Source organism: Jaculus jaculus, chromosome 1 (genome assembly GCF_020740685.1).
Source record: "Jaculus jaculus isolate mJacJac1 chromosome 1, mJacJac1.mat.Y.cur, whole genome shotgun sequence".
NCBI classification, from domain to species: Eukaryota; Metazoa; Chordata; class Mammalia; order Rodentia; family Dipodidae; genus Jaculus; species Jaculus jaculus.
Window position 1 is genome coordinate 168,566,653 of NC_059102.1, and position 16,949 is coordinate 168,583,601.

A 16,949-nucleotide genomic window follows, 5' to 3' on the forward strand; every position below is an offset into this window, starting at 1 on the left:
TCACAAAAATGCTACAAAATTTCCCTGTGCTTCATATTTCTCTTTAGTTAGTGACTAATAATATTATATTGCTCACAGACCTGTGACCATTGCTTTGCACAACACAGGGATTGCAACTAGAGCTGTGGCTACCATAGATTATATCTCAAACGTGGTTTTTCAATGGACATTCAAAATTATAGGTTTCAAGATGGCATTTTCATGCATACTTGGTTCATTTTGATCCGTCTCCCTCACCCCCTCTCCTTCTAACCCCTCCTTCCTACCTCAGCTTCCATTCTGCTTTCATATCACATCTATTCTAAGACTTCCCTGCCTCTTCTCCTCATTCTAGTTTCATAACTACCTGTCTTTTTCCTCTCCTGTATATAGCCACAAAAAAAACCCAATACCTATAGACTAGTGCTCCGGGTCCTCTGTATCTTCCCCCCTTCATTAGTCATGATGAGAAAGGCAACATCCATGCACCAGCCTCTCTTACCCTTGTGACTCCACATACCGCTAATAGCCTGTGAACTACATGATCTCTTCTAGCATTTTGTCTGGTTGATCTTAACCTGCCTATACATGACCAGTAATTCCCATTCTTAGATAAATCTTGTGACTGATTTCAGGAGTGGACTTCATGACATAAAAATGACAGAGTCATGATAAGTCATGAGGTCTGTTTTCTTAGAGGAGGTGGGAAGGGATATGATGTCCCAGGTGACATAAGAAAGGGGATTCTTGACAATGGGATTCTCCCTTCCCCATGTCCAGTTTCTTTCAGAAGGGGAAAGGAGTCTTTAGATGAGTCTGAGTTGGTGGTCTTCAGAAAGAAGGGGACAGATCCTGGGTGAGCCCCCATGGAAATATCACCCTCTAATGGTTGTGCTTATTTTCTTCACTGGTTAAAAGAAAGAAACATTGAAAAACTTCTGGTTAAGATGGTGGCATAGGAACCATGCCAAAGCAACCGAGGGGAGTAAAAGCCAAAAAAAAAATAATCTCGGCAAAATATACTCTTCTACTACAAAGTGAGGTGGATAAGAAATTACCAATGGCATCAGAAAAGTAGGAGAGATCCAGAGCATCCAGAGCTCACACAGGCAGGCAGAAGAGGCTGTAGCAGCAGCAACACCAGGTCTGTGGGGACAAGCTGAAAGGCTCGGCTTGAGCCACAGGAAAAGCCAGGTGAGGGGATTTTCCACTCACACCAGAGCTCTTCGCAAATGCAAGAAACATGAAGGGAGAAGAGAACGGCAGTGAACAACAGAGGAGCAGATCACAAGGTAGAGGATCACGTGGACCAGCAGGAGAATTAAAATCACCATCTATAGCCTCCCATCCCCCACTGCCAGCACCTGAACCAGAAGTGCTAATTGCACCTTCCATATCAGAATAAGTTATATGTTAAATCTGATGGATGGTTGGATTTGCCATTCTTAAATAAGCTACATTTTGGGCTTATATTTGTTGCTTCTTGATTTATATGGGCTTTCTTTCCTCTTCTGTTGTACATTAGGGAAGGGTCTTCCTTGGTCACAAGCTGACTTGGAACCCTCAACAGACTGGAAATCTTAATCTCCTTGTTGAAAGGATTAAGGGTGCAGGGTACGACACACCCTAAGGTACAGTGATCTTGTTAGAGGATCTGGTTGCCATAATATCTACTCTTGCATAAACGCTCTGTACTGTTTTTCATTGAAAGTGTACATTGTTTAGTTAAATTTTAGAATCTGCCTGTATTTTGTTCCAATCATCCTACCTGAATACTCTCATAGCAGGAACACCTAACACCTAGGGTCACTTTTGTAGATACTCTGAGAGTCTTGAGAGCCACACCTGGCACCTTAAGATCCTACCCTGAAGATATATAACATCAGATTGATTTATACATCTAATAATTCAACAGCTAACTAGAAAATCCAAGCATTAAATTAATCCCAGATGCAAAAATATATACATTATAACACAAGAAACACCAAAAATCAAAACAATATAAATCCACAAAAAGTACTAATGCATTAGAAATGACCTCCAGTGAGAATGAGTTAGAGGAAATTCCTGAAAAAGATTTAAAAAGAATGGTTAAAAATAAGCTCAAAGAAGTTAAAGAGGAAATCACAGGAATGAGAGAGGAAATCTAAGGAATCAGAGAAGATACAGGAAACCAATTTAATGAAATAAAGAGGTCAATACTAGACATACATAAGGAAATAGAAATAATAAAGAAAAATCAGTCAGAATTACTAGCAATGAAGAACACAGTCAATGAAATAAAAAAAAAAAACTCTGTAAAAAAATCTCACCAGTAGAATGGATGAAGGAGAGGACAGAATATTTAAGCTAGAAGACCAGGTGGCAGATCTAATACATTCCAACAAAGAGAAAGACAAACTAATAGGAAAGTATGAATGGGAATTTCAAGATTTTCAGGACACTATGAAAAGATCAAACATAAAAATTCAGGGTATAGTAGAAGGAGAAGAATTTCACTCCAAAGGCATAGTAGGCATTTTCAACAAAATCTTAGAAGAAAACCTCCACCAAATTGGGAAAGAGGTGCCAATGCAGATACAGAAATCCTTTAGAACACCAACGAGGCAAAACCTGGAAAGAACCTCTCCTCACCACATTATAATTGGACTACCAAACATACAAACCAAAGAAAAAATATTGAAAGCAGATGGAGAGAAAAATCAAGTTAACTACCAAGTCAAGCCCATCAGGATTACAGCAGATTACTCAACACAAACTTTTAAAGCCAGAAGGGCTTGGAGTGATATATTCCAAGTTCTGAAAGATAAAAACTGTCAACCAAGGTTCCTTTATCCTGCAAAGCTATCCCTTCAAATAGACAGAGAAATAAGGACATTCCACAACAAAAGCAGGCTAAAGGAATATTTGAAGACAAAACCAGCTCTATAGAAAACACTTGGAAGAATCCTCCATGCTGAAGAGAAAGAAAAGCACACATATAAGGAACCTGGTAAAAGCAAGCCATATTCAAATGCTAGTTAATACAAGAAAGCAAAGGTAAGATGGGAATAACTACAAAAAAATGGCAAAAATAAATATGCACCTTTCAATAATATCTTTTAATATCAACAGCCTTAATGCCCCAACCAAAAGACAAAGGTTTGCAGACTGGGTTAAAAAGCAGGATCCTTCAATTTGTTGCCTCCAAGAAACCCACCTTTCTACAAAGGATGGATACAATCTTAGGGTGAAAGGTTGGAAAACGGTGTTTCAAGCAAATGGGCCTGGAAAACAAGTAGGGGTTGCTATCCTAATATCTGACAAGGTAGACTTCAGTCCAACATTAGTTAGGAAAGATAAGGAAGGTCACTTTATATTGATTAAAGGCACATTCCAACAGGAGGACATTACAATCCTAAACATATATGCACCCAACATGGGGACTCCCAAGATCATCAAACAAATGCTATTAGAACTAAGGTCACAGATAACACAAAACACAGTTGTAGTGGGTGACTTCAACACCCCACTTTCATCAATTGACAGGTCATCCCAGCAAACAATAAACAGAAAGGCATCTGGATTAAATGAGGTCATAGTAGAAATGGACCTAATAGATATATACAGGACATTTCATCCAAATGCTACAGAATATACATTCTTTTCAGCAGCATATGGAACATTCTCTAAAACAGACCCTATATTAGGACACAAAGCAAATCTTAACAAATACAGGAAAATGGAAATAATTCCTTGCATTCTAACTGACCACAATGGAATCAAACTACAAATCAATAGCAAGAAAAGCTACAGAGCATACACAAAATCATGGAAACTAAACAATACACTACTAAATGATGAATGGGTCAATGAAGAAATCAAGAAGGAAATCAAAAAAATCATAGAATCAAATGATAATGAGAACACAACATACCACAAGGACACAATGAAAGCAGTCCTAAGAGGGAAATTTAAAGCTTTAAGTGCCTACATTAAGAAATTAGGAGCCGGGTGTGGTGGCACACGCCTTTAATCCCAGCACTCAGGAAGCAGAGGTAGGAGGATTGCCATGAGTACAAGGTCACCCTGAGATGACAGAGTTAATTCCAGGTCAGCCTGGATCCGAGTGAGACCCTACCTCGAAAAAAAAAAAAAAAAAAAAGAAATTAGAAAGGTCGCAAGTAAATGACCTAATGCTTCACCTTAAAGACTTGAAAAAAGAAGAACAAGGAAAACCCAAAATCAGTAGATGGGAAGAAATAATAAAGATTAGGGCAGAAATTAATGAAATAGAAACAAACAAACAAACAAAAAATCCAAAGAGTCAATGAAACAAAGATTTGGTTCTTTGAAAGGATAAACAAGATTGATAAACCCTTAGCAAATCTGACCAAAAGAAAGAGAGAAGAGACACAAATTAATAAAATAGGAGATGAAAAAGGTAACATCACAACAGATACCAGAGGAATTCAAAAAATCATAGGGACATACTAAGTATGAAAATCTGAAAGAAATGGATGATTTCCTTGATGTATACGATCTACCTAAATTAAATCAAGATGAGATTAATCACTTAAATAGACCTATAACAAGCATGGAGATCTGAACAGTTATCAAAAATTTGTCAACTAAAAAAAGCCCAGGCCCAGATGGATTCACTGCTGAATTTTACCAGACCTTCAGGAAAGAACTAACACCATTGTTTCTTAAGCTTTTCCATAAAATAGAAAAATAAGGAGTCCTACCAAACTCCTTCTACAAAGCCAGCATCATCTTGATACCAAAACCAGGCAAAGATAGAAAAAAAAGAAAGAACATTACAGACCAATCTCCCTCATGAACATAGATGCAAAAATTTTCAACATAATATTGGCAAATGGAATACAAGAATATATCAGAAAGGTCATTCACCCTGACCCAGTAGGCTTTATCCCAGAGATGCAATATATGCAAAGTGATAAATGTAATTTACATTATATAAATGGACTAAAGGACAAAAATCACATGATTCTCTCATTAGATACAGAGAAAGCATTTGACAAAATCCAACATCACTTCATGACAAAAGTCCTACAGAGAGTGGGAATAAAATGAACATATCTCAATATAATAAAGGCTATTTTTGACCAGCCTACAGCCAACATATTACTAAGTGGGGAAAAACTGGAAGCTTTCCCACTAAAATCAGGAACAAGACAAGGGTGTCCACTGTCCCCACTTTTATTTAATATAGTACTGGAAGTCTTAGCCATAGCAATAAGGCAAGAGATGCATATAAAAGAGATACAAACCAGAAAGGAAAAGACCAAGTTGTCATGAAGTGATGTTGGATTTTGACGCATTGCAGTGCTGGAGAAGGAGAAAGCCGAGTGGCCATGTGAAGAAGAGGCCCACCACACGGGCTTACCTTATTTACAACAACTTGCTGTTGTGGGAACCATCCCACTCAAAGACAACATTAATATCTCTCGACATTGCTGACTTCTGGCCTTAATTTCCTTTAACTGACCCCTACTTCTAAAAGGTTCCTCTACTTCCACATTATGGGAATACAGGATCACTCCAGCACATAAGATTTTGGGGTACCAACCAAATCCAAACCCCAGCATATTGTAAATGTTTAGTATGCTTAGTTTTGTTGTAAATTCCCACCATACTGTGCCATTTTAGAGTTTTTAAAGTACAGCAAGAGTTATCATTACCCCACATCCTCACTAGCATTTGTTGGTATGAATGTTCCGGGTTTTGTCCATTCTGATAGGTGTTCAGGGGTATTACATTGTTGCTTTAACTTCATTGTGGGTATTTTTAAAAATAAAAATCTTTTATCAAGTTATGAAAGTCCCTCTCTATCCTTACTTCACTGGGAGTTATTATCATAAATTTATGTTGTATTTCATCCAGTGCTTTTTGTTGATATGGTCACAAGACAGTTCTTCTGTCTATTGATGTTATAGATTAAAAGATTTGATTTTTAAATATTGAAAAATACTTGTATTATTGGAATAAACATCTTTTCATACTATGTACATACATTGTTGCATTCAATTCATTCATTTTTGTTGAAAATCATTTTAATTTTTTTTATTAATTTGACAGCAATTGACAGAGAGAGAAAGAGGCAGAGAGAGAGAGGGAGAGAATGGGCATGCCAGGGCCTCCAGCCACTGCAAATGAACTCCAGACACGTGCGCCCCCTTGTGCATCTGGCTAATGTGGGTCCTGGAGACATTTTCTTTACAATTCTTAACAGACATTTTAAATAATAATAATTGTTAGTCTCCGTTTTTGTTAGAATAACTTCTTGAATTTTGGTACTATGTTAGCAATTCTACACCTCAGGAGTTTGAAAGTTTTTTCTTTCAGTTCTTTCAAACAATTTCAGTAGCATTACTATATGTATGCTTTTAAAAACTTGATAAATTTTTTTTTTAAATTTTTATTTTTTTATTTTTTATTTATTTGAGAGCGACAGATACAGAGAGAAAGACAGGTAGAGGGAGAGAGAGAATGGGCGCGCCAGGGCTTCCAGCCTCTGCAAACGAACTCCAGACGCGTGCGCCCCCTTGTGCATCTGGCTAACGTGGGACCTGGGGAACCGAGCCTCGAACCGGGGTCCTTAGGCTTCACAGGCAAGCGCTTAACTGCTAAGCCATCTCTCCAGCCCAAAAACTTGATAAATTTTTAATTCTTCTCTTTTGGAGAATACAAGAAAGCATTTGCTAGATAGCTTTTGTTAACAAACAAGATCATTGATTTGCTTTAAACAGAAGTCTAGATAGGAATTGAATTAGATAGGAATCTAACTTAGGAGTTTTATCAAGTTATGATTTATAATAATTGTTTAAAGTCATTTTAATTTGCTTTAGTTTTCCTCTTATTACTAGTTCTGATATCAGGATCCTAGTCTGTTGCAGCACAACCAAGAGCAACACAGGGACTGGTGTGTGTTTGTTTTATTTTGATATCAAAGGGGGAAGAATTTAATCAAATGAGAATTCTTCCACGGTATAAAAGAGTTTGTTTCCTTGTTTTCCCAAAGCTAAGAAGGAACTGTCTTTTAAGAGTTGTAGTTGAGCAACTGGCTGATAATAAAGCCCCTCACATATGACAGATACTGTGTTAGGGAAAGATTTTGGAGCAGAAATGCCAGATACAGTCAGTAAAGTAAATTTTGAAGCTTGAGATCCAGTCCATGACACTGATAACAAATATTGGAGTGACATGTTATTAACTGATAGACTAAAATAGCTATTCCAACTGTACCCAAAATAATTTCCATTTTCCATACAAGACATTTATAAAAAGCTATTTCTTAGAAGAAAATGCCAAAATACAAAATTTATATCAGGAAGCCTGTTACAAAACCAATAAAGGCTACAGCAAAGAATTCATCCCTCATTAAATGCTATATTTGAGTTTCCATTTTAAACATCAAACTGTAGCATGATGGAAGTGACTTTTCCAAATCTAGGCTCCAATATCTTTCCCAAGTATCTTCCATAGATATAAGCATTAGAATACACTTCATATTGTATTCTCACTAAACCTCTTATGCTTTCTTGAGCAATTTTGCTTCTATAATATAGCATACTCAACTTAAATATGAAAAGAGATGTGCAAAGGAATCCATAGCACAAAAGGGAGAATGGCAAAAGGGACAGGACCATGAGTGGCCAACAACATGTAGTCAGAGATGAGAAGGCTCGTATTGGCAGCAGAGTGTGGTAGGGGATGACAGACAGAGCTCTCCTGCTAAGGTTGAAAAGGACTTTGAAATCCCTGCTGGGAAATTTAGCATGTATATTTTGTGTCCCTGGGAGTCATGTGAGGAATTTGGTCTCAGGAATGACAGAATCATTTTTGGTTTGTCAAGGGATTAGAAAAGGTACTACAATAAGAAAGTGACAAGCTCAGATACTATATAAGAGAGGGTAAAAGACCCTAGTAAGTAATGGAGGGAGTCAAGTAATTGATGGAGGTATACCTGAGAATATTGCTAAAGTGCTTAATTCATGGCTGTTCCCTTCTATGTCACAGGCAGTCTGCACTTGAATGTCATCATCAGCTCTGCGTTGGCTGCATCAGGAACTATAATTAGTGTATTTAATGTGCTTTTTCAGATGGACCCCTTGACTATAGGTCATGGGATACCATGGTAAAGGCAACTCTGAGGAGAACTGACTCTGGAGCAACAGCCACCATTCTGTGATTTCTGGATCACTTTAAGTTTTGGAAATGATACTTTCTATTGAGGAGTCAGGTGAAATCTCACTGTTCCTCCTCTTTCTGAGATTGGAAGGAATAGATCGGTTTCTGCCTGACATCATCACAGCCATAGGAGATCACAGATGTAAGATCCTATGTTTTATGTTATAGTTTAGGGTTAGAACCTTGTGGGACCCAAAATAAGAACAGTGCCTTTACTTCAGGAAGCTCCAGGCCTCTTGGGAGAACAAGATTTGATTATCATTATATGAAAGGGTTGGAGGGTGAATTCTTTTTATCAAAGAGCAGCACTCATGGAATCATTAGGTAAAGCATATGCAATCGCCAATGATTAACTGAATATGACTTAGAGAGACAGCAGTTATGTACAGGTTAAGCCAATATTATACATGTGTGTGTGTATGTATATACACATAAACTATACACTATATACACCATATATATATATATATATATATATATATATATATATATATACACATATATACTATATATACACTACTGTTAGGAATGTAGATTTCACCTGTTATTATCTTCCCTGGGTCTAACTATGTAGCCTAGGTTGGCTTAATTTCATGGCAATCCTCCTTCCTCAACCTCACCAGTCTTGAGGTTACAGATATGAACCACTGCATCTCAGAGTCCTTGGACAAAGACCATGAGTTCAGGGTAGATAGGTTCTCTGCAAAGGATGTTGTAAGTCTGTGCTTGTAGAGTTGGCTGGGCTGTGGGTAATCTTCCATGCTAACATGGAAGAATTCATTTCCTTCCTGATATAGAACTCATGACAGTGTACTTCTTTTTGTAATGTAGTCAGAGATAAGAATGCTGTTTCTGACATTCTCCTCTGTCATTCAGCAGCACAGTGCTCCTGGGCATGTGAAGCCTTAGTCTCTATATTTATGGGTTCCACCCGAGATCTGGGCTGGTTCCATGTTGTGTGAGTTTGCAAAGAAAGACATGATCTTCCTAGGTTCATGATGTTTCTGATACTCTGGACTAGTGAGGTATTTACAGAATTTTATTCATGGCTCTCAAGATTATTCTATCCTGAAACTCAGCAAAAGTGATCATTTTCTTTGGTCAGACTCTCCATTGAGCCCATCTAGCCAGAGTTAAGGGATAACTAAGAAGCCTGCCAGATTGATGGAGACCTGACTCAGTAGTGGGATGCTGGAAATGATGGCATCATGTAGGTAAGAAAAGGAAGCTCTGGAGTATTTAGATGACTCAATGGCATTCTGATTGATTTAACAGATTATGGTAATTATTCCATCCAATCCTGCTATGGCAGAAACAGCATCTCCTGCCCCATTTCAGGAAGGTTTGATGCCACTGGCACATCAAGAAAAAAAAATGTTTCAGAAAATCTGCACTTATTTGAACAGAAGAACCCAATGGGAAAACACCAGAACCCAACTCTGGTTTTCAAGTATGAGAATGTATGTTTATGTTGAATACAAAATCATGTTCTTGTTTTCTCCCAGGGAAATTGACACCTCATTGCACTGGCTATGCATATGAATACCAGTCCTTGAATAAATAATTGATGCATTTAGTAAGTCAACAGCACTTAAACATTTTACATGGTGGTGCAGGCCTTTAATCCTAGCACTTGTGAAGCAGAGGTAGGAGGATTGCCATGAGTTCAAGGCCAGTTAGGACTACAGAGTGAGTTCTAGATCAGCCTGGGCTAGAGTGAGACTATCTTGAAAAACAGCACCAAAAGTTCCAGAAGAAACATGATGGCCTTTAATTTTTATTTTTCCAGTTACTTTTATTCCATATTAGACCAAAAGATTAGGCTAAAAAGAAAGCTATAAATAAATGGACTTTATTAAATTAAAAAGCTTCTGCATACATAGGAAACTGTCAACATAATGAAAACGCTGCTCATGACCTGGGAAAATATTTGCAAACCAGATATATGATAACACTATCCAAAATTTACAAAGAACAGTTATAACATAGTTGCAACAATAATGATGACCTCATTAAAAATAGAGCCTTTCCAGGGCTGGAGAGATGGCTTAGTGGTTAAGCGCTTGCCTGTGAAGCCTAAGGACCCCGGTTCGAGGCTCAGTTCCCCAGGTCCCACGTTAGCCAGATGCACAAGGGGGCACATGCATCTGGAGTTCGTTTGCAGAGGCTGGAAGCCCTGGCACGCCCATTCCCTCTCTCTCCCTCTATCTGTCTTTCTCTCTGTGTCTGTCGCTCTCAAATAAATAAATATATATAAAAAAATTAAAAAAAAAATAGAGCCTTTCCAAATGAAAACATTCAATGGTGGTCAGTTATGTAAAAATTTCTCAAAATAACTAATCATCAAGGAAATTACAATTAATATCACAAAAAGATATCACCTCCCTAGAATGAGTGTGATTATTATCCAAAATACAAAAGTTAATTGCTGATCACAGCTGTGTACAGGTGGGAAATTAAATTGTTACATCCATTATTTTTAAAATAACCAAAAGCAAATTAAAATAGAGTTATAATACAACTAGTTGTCTTTATTCTTGTTGTATGCCCAAAAGAAAGGAATAAACTCCTCCTTAAAGAAATCTACACTCCTGTATTTGTTGCAACAGTATTTACAAGATAAGAAAACAACATAAATGTTCATTGACAAATCAATGGATAAATTATATACAATTTAACTTTAGAAATAACATTTGGGAGTTAGAGAGATGGCTGAGTAGGCAAAAGAGCTTGCTGCACAAACATGAGGACCTGAATTAGATCCCCAGAACCCACGTATAAATCCGTGCCAGACCGCATATGCATGTAACCCTAGTGCTAGGGACCGAGGGGTAGGAGGATCACTGGGACTTCTGGTCACCCAGTCAGATCCAAAAATGGAACACTAAAGACTCAGAGACAGACTGTATCTCAGGCAAATAAAGTAGAAAGGGGATGGACAGAGGAGGACACCTGATGTCTTTCTCTGGCCTGTGCACGGTACATGGGCTCATTCATCTGTACACACATGTGAATTCACAGCACACACACAATAAATTAAAAAGTACATGTTTCTGTGTGACATAATGTGTATGAAATTAGAGTGCTTTAGGAAAAATGAAATTAGACAAACTCAGAAACTCAGAAGGCAAATACTGTGATCTTGTTTTATGTGGCAAAATTTTGCATGCACAGAGACAGAGAGCAGCAATGGTTACAAGGGGTAGCAGGAGAAAGGGTGAGACAAAATGTGAGAAGTAGATCAAGGATTCAATATAATGCATATGCAGGATGAACTGATTCAGAGAACAAGTGCCCAATATGAAGGTTATAGTTTATGTTGTATTTGAGGATTTTGCTGAGGGAGTAGGTTCAAGATATATGTACACATGTACTCACAAGGGTTTAACTATGTATAAAGAAGAGAGCTTAACATGTTAACACTTAATGCCTAAACACTTAGTGTGTATATAAATACACACTAAATATATGTAACATATAGTATGTATGGGTATGTATGCTTAGTATACATGTATTCTAATAATGATCTTATCCTGTTGTTGTGGTTTGAATTTAAAACATCTCCTAACATTTCATGTGTCTGAAAGCTTGCTCCTCAGGTGGTGCTATTGTTATAGGAGTTAAGGTGGAAGTAGGTCAGTAGAGGCAGGTCTTTGAAGTTTACATCATTTCTGGTTCCAGTATGAGCTTTGTTTCCTGGACCAGCCATGATGTGAGGAGATCTAATACAAACTCCTGTGGCCACAGGACAACAGCTCCATGATTTCCCTTTATCTGCTATAAATTTGAGCCAAAGTAAACCTTTCCTCCATTAAGTAGATTATACCAAGTATTTTGGTTGGTCACATGTGGTGCCTGGAGCAACAGGGTCTTAGCATTAACCTCAGGTAGGGAATCAAGTGCTTTGACAGAAGCATGTCTTGTTTTGGGGACCTCTTAGGTCTCCAATCAATAGCTCAATCTGGATTGTAATCAAATTCTGATATTGGGAGTTACAAGCCAGAGCCTAATGTTTTAGGGTTAGACTTTCTCCCACACTTTCCCAGACCCTTCTTACCAGATGATCCCTTTATAGTCCTGCTGAGGGCTCTATCTTTTAGTCTACTTTACAGAAGAAAGGTTTCTATGCTAACAATTCATTTTCAGTTTAGTTTTGTGTGTATCTTCCCCAGACCACCCATTCACCTCTCCACAAACCCTTTCATCCCGATTTTCTGGCCCTCAAGTTTCCATCAGGTATGCCTGCAACTCAAGCTGTTCCAGGTGAGGGATGGATGAGAGAGAACATGAAGCATTTGTATTTCTGTGCTTGTGTGAGTACGCTGAGTATGCTCCGTTCTAATTCCATCCATTTTTCTATAAATTTCATTATACCATTTTGCTTACTGCTGAATACAGGCCCAGCAGAGGAATAACTGGGTCAGGTGGTAGCTCTATTTTCATTTATTTCAAAAGTTGACTTCTTGATTTCCATAATGGCTATACAAGTTTAAATTCCCACCAACAGTGAATGAGGGTTCTTTTTTCCCCACATCCTCACCAACATGATTTATATTTTGATTTTTTTTTAAATGATTGTCATCCTAACAGAGTAAGATAGACTATCTTAGTTGTTTTAATTTGCATTTCTCAGATGGGTAATGACATTGAACATTTCCTTAAGTGAGCATTAGCCATTTGTATTTATTACGTTGAGAACTCCCTATTCAGTTAATTGCCCCATTTTATTGAGTGGATTATTTGAATTTTTATTGCTTAGTTTTCGTTTTATTCTTGGTAGATTTGAGATACAAGGCCTCTGTCAGTGGCATAGCTGGTGAAGATTTTCCCCCATTCTGTGGGCAGTGTATTGGCTCTCTTTATGGTATGTTTGTCCATACAAAAACATTTTAACTTCATGAGATACCACTGGCTGAGTGGTTATTTAATTTACTGGGCTATCGGGATACTGTTCAGGAAGTCTTTCCCCACTCCTATATCACTGAGAGTTCTCCTTATGTTTTCTTTGAGTATTTAATTAGTTTTATGTCTTATGTGGAGATATTTCATGAAATTGGAATTGACTTTTAAGTATGGTGAGATGAGTGTTTCTAGTTTTATTCTTCTCCATGTGATTATCCAATTTGTCCAGCACCATTTGTTGAAGATGCTGTCCTTTCTCCAGTGTACATTACTGGTTCCTTTGTCAAAGATCAAGTAGCTATAGTTACTTCAACTAAGGGTTGGGTCTTCAATTGTTTTTCATTGATCTATGTGAATTTTTAAGCCAGTACCATGCTGATTTTGTTACTATGGATTTGTAGTATAGCTTTAGATCAGGTATGGAGAATAGCCCCAGAGGTATTCCTTTTGCTGAGGATATGTTTGGGTATCTGAGGCTTTCTGCCATACCATATGAATTTTGAGACCATTTTTTCTATCTCTGTAAAGAATGATGCTTGGATTTTTATTGGTATTGCATTGATTCTGTATATTGATTTTGGTAGAATTGTCATTTTCATAATATTAATTCTATCTAAGAGCATAGAAGGTCTTTCCATCTTCTCAAGTCCTCCCCAATTTCTTTCTGGAAGGTTTTTCTACTTTCACATATAGGTCTTTCATCTACTTGATTAGTATTATTCCAAGGTATTTGGTTTTTGGTTTTTTTTTTTGTTGTTTTTTTTTTTTTGGTAGCTATTGACAATGGGACAGCCTTACTGATTGATTTCTTTCTCTGTATATTTGTCCTTTGCATATAGAAAGACGGCTGATTTTTGTGTGTTGATTTTGTATCCTGCCACTCTGCTGAAGGAATTCATCACCTTTAGAAGTTTTATGGTGGAGTCTTTTGGGCCATTTATGTGTAGGATCATGTTAACTATGAATAGGGTTAGTATGACTTCTTCATTTCCAACTTGCATTTATTTTATATCTTTCTCCTGTCTTTTTGCTTGGACTAGGACTTGTAGTACAATGTTGAAGAATGGTGGTGAGAGTGGGCACCCATGTCTTGTTCCTGATCTTGATGACAACTCCTTGAGTCTTTCCCCATTAAGTCTTATTTGTGCTTTAGGTGCTTTGTATGAGGCTTTATTATGTTTATATTATTGTGTTGATATATAAACCCTACATGTCTAGCCTCTCCATCATTTTTCTTCTTATTTTAAATATATATTTGGGAGTGAGTGAGAGGGGGCCAGATAGAGATAATGGGCACACCAGGGCCTCTAGCCATAGCAAACAAACTCCAGATGCATGCATCGCCGTGTTCATCTGGCTTTACATGGGTCCTAGGGGATTGAACCTGGGTCTTTTGGCTTGGCAGACCAATGACTAAAATGCTCTGCCATCTATCCAGCCCTCTGCAGCATTGTCATCATGAAGTGATACTGTATTTTGTCTAAGGTCTTCTCTGCATTTATTGAAATGATCACATGGTTCTTGTGTTTGTTTATTTAGGTGGTATGTTAATCAATTTCCATACTTTGAACCATCCCTGCATCACTGGGGTGAAGCCTTCTAAACTGAGGTGCATAGTGTTTTTGAAATATTGTTGAAGTCAGTTTGTGAGGATTTTTTTTTTTAGGATTTTGAATCTAAGTTCATCAGGGGCATAGATCTACTATAGTTTCCTTTTTTTTGTTGTTGTATCTCTGTCTGGTTTTGGTATTAAGGTGATGGTATCTTCATAGAAGGAGGCAGGGAGCATTCCCTGTTCTTTAATTATGTAAAAAAAACAAGTTTAGGAAAAGTGATTTCAGTTCTTCAATGAATGTTTGGTAGAATTCATCTGGGAAACTATAGACATTTCTTTTGGGGATGTTTTTGATTACAGTTTCAACTTGAGGGATGATAGGTTTGTTCAGGAGATTTATCTACTCTGAAATTAGTTTGGGTAGATGGTATGTGCCTAGGTTACCCAATTTTGTGAAGTAGTTTTGGAAATATATCCTGGTTATTTGTCCAATTTCATTTATATCAGTTGTAACCACTCCCTTGTCATTATTGTTTTTTTAATGAGACTTTTGTCCTTTTTTGACCACATTGGCCAGAGGTTTATCAATCTTATTTATATTTTAGAGAACCATCACTTCAGTTCATAAATTTTCTTAATTGTTTTCTCAGTTTCAAGTTTATTAAGTTCTGCTCTGATCTTAATTGTTTCTTTCTGTCTGGGACTCTTAGTGTTGGATTGTTCTTGTTTTTTCCAACACATTTAGGTGGATAGTTAGGTTACTGAAATCTCTGTGTTTGTTATGAAGGCTTTTAGTTCTTTGAATTTTCCCCTTAGAACTTCCTTCATTGTGTCTCATAAGTTTTGAAATGTTTTTTTAATAATCCCTAGAAACTTTACAATTTCCTTTTTTATTTCTTCCACAACCCATTCATTATTTAATTATGTTATTCAGTCTCCAGTAGCTGCTGTAATTTCTGTTGTTTCTCTTGTTAATTTCTAGCTTTAACACATTGTGTTCCAATATGATTCAGGAACTTACATCAATTTTCTGAATTTAAGGAGGCATGCCTTATGACCTAATATGTAATCTAGTTTAGAGAAGGTTCTATGGACTGTTGAGAAGAATATATATTCTGTAGAATTGGAGTGGAATGTTCTGCAGATGTCTGTTAGGTCTAGTTGATCTATGGTGTTATTAAGCTCTATTATTTCCCTGTTGGTTTTTTGTTTGAATGATCTGTCCATGTTAGTGGGATATTAAAGTCCCCAGCTATGGTGGTATTGGGTTTTATTTCTTATTTGTTGCCAGGAAGGTTTTGTTTTATAAACTGTGGTGCATCTGTGTTGGCATATAGATTTATGATTGTGATGTTCTCTTGTTGAATCATTCCCTTGATGAGTAGGAAGTAGCCTTCTTTGTCCTTTTAAAAATTATTATTTTTTTATTTACTTTATTATTTATTTGACAGAGAAGGAGGGAGGGAGGGAGAGAATTGATTGGCATTGCAGGGCCCCCAGCCATTGCAATCGAACTCCAGGTGCATGTGCCTCTTAGCGTGCACATTTGACCTTGCACTTGTGTCACTTTGTGCATCTGACTTATTTAGGATCTGGAGAGTCAAACATGGGTCCTTAGGCTTTGTGGGCAAGTACCTTAACTGCTAAGCCATCTCTCCATCCTCTTTGGAGTTTGAAGTCCATTTTATCAGATTTTTGTACAGCAGCCATGCTCACATGTTTCTTATTTCCATTTGCTTTGAAATTCTTTTTTTTTTTTTTTATTTTAAGTTTTTCGCTTTTTGAGGTAGAGTCTTGCTCTAGACCAGGCTGACCTGGAATTCACTATGTTGTCTCAGGGTGGCCTCAAACTCATGGCAATCCTCCTACCTCTGCTTCCCAAGTGCTGGGATTAAAGGTAAGTGCTACCATACCTGGAAGAAAACCATTTTTTTAATCCTTTTACCCTGAGAAGGTGTCTGTCCTTAGTGGTGAGGTGGATTTCTTGAAGACAGCAGACAGAAGCCTCCATATTTCTGTTCTGCCCTGTTAACTTGTATCTTTTGATGGGTGAGTTAAGATCATTAATATTTAAATTATAACTGTGAGGTTCAATTCAACCTCTGTCATGTTGCGGGCATTATGTGGTTTTGTGCTGTCTTGGGCTTTGTACATTTTCAAGCCTGCTCTACTTTTGGTTATTGTGATCTTCCTCTTGCAGGCCCTTGAGTTTGGTTGTTCAGTTCTTCTGTGTGGAGTATTTTCTGAAGGATTCTCTGTGGGCTTGGTTTTCTAGTCACATAATTATAAGCTGGGTTTTATCCTGGAAAATTTTACTTTT